Raw genomic sequence first — 4,822 nt, forward strand, 5'->3', positions numbered from 1 at the left:
TGTAGGTGACGAGGGCTGGGCCTCCTTGGCTCAGAGTTTGCCACGGTGGATGGTGCCATCTGGAGACACCTGTCACCCGTCGTGTGTCACACCCATCTGTTTGGCTCGGGTGTGACTAAGGGTGCTTTGGCTGTCAGCTTTGGGACTGGGGGAGATAGAGTCAGGGCCTGTGTCAGCAAGGTCCTCAAGGGAACCATTGAACAGAAGATCCCTTTGTTGAAGCCTCTGTGGTTCAAGTCTCCATCATAGTTCCATGTGTGCGGAGTTTGCATGTTCTCCCAATGTCGTCGTGGGGTTTCCTCTGGATACTCCGGTTTCCCCCCACAGTCCAAAGACATGCTGAGGCTGATTAGAATTGTGCATATGTGAGTGAATGGTGTGTGAAAGTTCCCTGTGATGGTTTGGCACCCCATCCTGGGTTGTTCTCTGCAGAGGTGCCTGAGGATAATTCTGAACATCAGCTGGAAGGACGAAGCACAGTAGCGCCAGTGTACGTGAGGATGCGATCCTGCCTACCTTCACCGCCACCATCGCACAACATCGGTTCAGAAGGGTTAGCCATGTTCTGCGAAAAGCGGACTTCCACCTGCCAAAATAGGTCCCGTAGTCCTTGCTTCCACAGGACGCCATTTCCTGGGAGGTCAAAAGAAGAGATATAAGAATGAATTCAAGACCCCCTATTTACCTTAACACCTGGGAGCAGAGGGTTGGAGCAAAGTCATGTGCGGGGGGCCATAAGTGCTCATCAAATCAGTCCTCAAGCCACCAAGATTGGATTCAATGCACACAATGACCCACAAGCAACCAATAGCAGGACAGTCATACTTGATCCCAAGTGACCAATTAATTTAGATAATCTCTGTTAAATAAATTCTTGAAACACGATCGACCCAGATGGGACTCGAACCCACAATCCCCAGCTCCGGAGGCTGATGCCTTATCCATTAGGCCACTGGGTCATGACATGTATGGACTTTTATTAGACATGAATATATTGTTCCAGTGTTTCTAATACTTTTACACTGTTTCGCTCTCTAGGCTTAGATGCCAAACGTCCATCTTCTTGCCTGGGTATTTATACTCTGTGCAATGACAATAAAGTTGGATCTAATCTAATCTAAATGCTGGACAGTGGCTGAATAGCATCACAGGAGTTAGAATAAAGGTCTTCCTGAGCCGGGATTCGGCGTTTCGGCACCTGCAGCAACAGTATAATCCTGGGTCTTAACTGAGCCAAGATGTGGCAGGGTCCTGAAGGACTAACCGTGCTTCTCAACAAAAAGGCTCCTGTTTCCGGCACTCCTGACGTGCCATCACAAATGGGGTGGGGTGGGGGGGGGGGGCGGTGGTTATATTTGCAGAGGAAAAGAGATGTGTGGCTGGTGTTCCGGCCCCCATGCAGTGAGATGGGGCCCAATTTCGTGCAGGCCGTCTTGGGAAATTGCCAGAAGAGAAGAGCTGCAGCTGGATATTTCGGCTTTGCGGAGAAGGAGCCGGTTTGCCCATTTCAGGGCTGCAGACGGAGGCCGGGCAGGGGAAGGGGGGACCCTACAAATGCCGCGGAGTCTGTCCCATGGTTCATGTCACGTTTCCCGACAATCGAGAAACAAAATGGGCCGCCAGTTTGGTGAGAAGAGCAGATTCGTTGTCATTAGTAGCTCGCCCATTTGGTGTGGCATCTAAATTTGACAAGCTTTAAAAATGATACCTCATGGCTGTTTCAGAACAAAACAGAACACCAGCCCAGAGCTGCGGGTTCCCTTCTTCCCTGCTCCTCGAACACCAGCCCGGAGGTGCGGGTTCCCTTTTCCCCTGCTCCTCAGAACACCAGCCCGGAGGTGCGGGTTCCTTTCTTCCCTGCTCCTCAGAACACCAGCCCGGAGGTGCAGGTTCCCTTCTTCCCTGCTCCTCAGAACACCAGCCCGGAGGTGCGTGTTCCCTTCTTCCCTGCTCCTCAGAACACCAGCCCAGAGGTGCGTGTTCCCTTCTTCTCTGCTCCTCAGAACACCAGCCCGGAGGTACGTGTTCCCTTCTTCTCTGCTCCTCAGAACACCAGCCCGGAGGTACGTGTTCCCTTCTTCTCTGCTCCTTAGAACACCAGCCCGGAGGTGCGTGTTCCCTTCTTCTCTGCTCCTCAGAACACCAGCCCGGAGGTGCAGGTTCCCCTCTTCCCTGCTCCTCAGAACACCAGCCCGGAGGTACGTGTTCCCTTCTTCTCTGCTCCTTAGAACACCAGCCCGGAGGTACGTGTTCCCTTCTTCTCTGCTCCTCAGAACACCAGCCCGGAGGTGCGGGTTCCCTTTTTCCCTGCTCCTCGAACACCAGCCCGGAGGTGCGGGTTCCCTTTTCCCCTGCTCCTCAGAACACCAGCCCGGAGGTGCGGGTTCCTTTCTTCCCTGCTCCTCAGAACACCAGCCCGGAGGTGCAGGTTCCCTTCTTCCCTGCTCCTCAGAACACCAGCCCGGAGGTGCGGGTTCCCTTCTTCCCTGCTCCTCAGAACACCAGCCCGGAGGTGCGTGTTCCCTTCTTCCCTGCTCCTCAGAACACCAGCCCAGAGGTGCGTGTTCCCTTCTTCTCTGTTCCTCAGAACACCAGCCCGGAGGTGCAGGTTCCCTTCTTCCCTGCTCCTCAGAACACCAGCCCGGAGGTACGTGTTCCCTTCTTCTCTGTTCCTCAGAACACCAGCCCGGAGGTACGTGTTCCCTTCTTCTCTGTTCCTCAGAACACCAGCCCGGAGGTACGTGTTCCCTTCTTCTCTGCTCCTCAGAACACCAGCCCGGAGGTGCAGGTTCCCTTCTTCCCTGCTCCTCAGAACACCAGCCCGGAGGTACGTGTTCCCTTCTTCTCTGCTCCTTAGAACACCAGCCTGGAGGTGCGGGTTCCCTTCTTCCCTGTTCCTCAGAACACCAGCTGAGGGTTACAACCTTCCCCGCTCCTCTATTTTGCAGTTCACCTCCATTCAGAAAACCTGCCCCCCCCACTTCCGTGCCCCTCCCCTACACCACCCCTTAACATTCTAATTAGTTACAGACTGCATTAAAGGCCATGTGTTTGTTAATTTATGGATTGAAAGCATCTAATTAGTACATTTTAATGGGGGAGATCCCTGTTCTGTCACCCACCCACCCCCCACACACACACACACACATGCGTGTTGTGAAGAGCATCAGATGATTGTCAGGTAAACTATCACTTAAAGGGTGCCAGAAATGAAAGGCGATGCAGATGAACCTTAATCAGGTGAGAGCGCAGCGTATTTAAAGCTGTAATCACCATGATAATTTGTTACCTCATTGTTCCTTTTCGATGGCTGCTTCTTGTACTGCATTACAGTGTTTTATTGCCCTAAAGTGCACCTGTCGGTGTGGCGGGTGGGGGCAGAGTGGTGGGGGAAGTCAGCCTGTGGGACAGAGGTTCTGACCAACAGCCAGATATTTTATTAGTGAGATAAACATAAAATGAGCTAATGGTTCCTATAAATGTCCAGCAGATAGGTGCCAGAAAACACCAGCTAAATGAAATCCCCATTAAAGCAAACACACATCATGGTCTGTAACCAAAGTCTTCCCAGAGGGCTTGCCTCAGCCCCCCTCACCTCACCCTACTCCACTCATGCAAACCCTAAGAAGCTTATCTGTCCAGCTGGAGCCACGTAGGCATCTCTAGGCATAACTGCTCATGGTTTCATGTAGGAGACCGTGCTTAGTAACTTATATCACTGGACTGAAATGCAGCGACATTCGCCTGTTTGCATGAGTACTTTGGATTTGCTGCTTTTCACTTTTCCGCTCCTGCTCTTCTTTGAGACACTCGTTCACAGTCGAAAGTGAAGCTTAGTGTGTAAAGGACGGGCCATTTATCTAGCACCCCTCGAGCTTTTGTGAGGTTAAGGGTCTCGCCCCAAGGGTCCGACGGAGCTGTGACAATTCTGCCAAGGCTGGGCCTCAAACCAGTAACCTCCCGATCACAAGCACAGAGGTCGAACCTAAAGAGCTGCGGCGTTGTTCTCTTGAGCTGGCTGGCGCAGCACGCACCTGAGGGATTGTCGCATCCCCCACGCCAAGGACAGGCCAAACCTGGGCAATGCTGCGTTACTCCAAAAAGCCCCTACAGACCACATTTGACGGGGGCTGCTGACTCTCCTGAACCCCGTACCCCACCCCACCCGGCAAATTCTTTAGGAAAGAAAGATGGAGGGAGACACTCCACGCTGTGTCCACAAACAATTAAATATCAATGCGGGTTCTTGGAAGTGCATAAATTGCATTGTCATCTCATTATCTGTTATGGCTCCCCTTCCCTTTACCTCCTTCCATCTCTCTTCCATCGAACCAGCATCCCTGCTATCCCTCGCCTCCCTTGTCACCTTGTTGCTAGACAACCAATGCTGCTCTGTAGACCATGGGACTGTATCTTTTCCCCTGATTTCTTCCTGGGGGGGGGGGGGGTGTTACTTGGGCCTCATCTGCTTACAGGAAGTGGCCTTGGTGGTTTGGGGGACTCCAGCTGCTCCTTAAATAGCATCGGGTTCAGTTCAGCATCACCCTGGTTGGAGGTAAATTAAGATGTTGTTGTTTTGGTTCCCGTTGTGGTTAGTGCTCATTACCAGCCAGGTTAGACTGGACGGCGGGATTCGCCACTTCCAGAATGAATGAGTCTTCTTAGAAAGGCACCAGGAACTGGCATGAAAACACTGATAATTATTTACTCTCCTTTCACACCGGTGAAACAGCTGATTTTTGACTACTTTAGGTAGCACTGGCATTACTGTACACTTTCTGATGCTATTGATCTTGCGAAGAACTAAATCCTTTGGTGAATC

At 52.0% G+C, this 4,822-nt stretch overlaps 1 non-coding gene across 1 annotated transcript; it reads right to left on the reverse strand.

Moving 5' to 3' along the window:
• Positions 1-886: 886 nt before the first annotated feature.
• On the reverse strand, positions 887-959 carry trnar-ccg (transfer RNA arginine (anticodon CCG)). The gene has a single exon. It is a non-coding gene; the product is annotated as a tRNA-Arg (tRNA).
• Positions 960-4,822: the final 3,863 nt, after the last annotated feature.

The sequence above is a fragment of the Brienomyrus brachyistius genome, chromosome 5 (assembly GCF_023856365.1).
Source record: "Brienomyrus brachyistius isolate T26 chromosome 5, BBRACH_0.4, whole genome shotgun sequence".
NCBI classification, from domain to species: domain Eukaryota; kingdom Metazoa; phylum Chordata; class Actinopteri; order Osteoglossiformes; family Mormyridae; genus Brienomyrus; species Brienomyrus brachyistius.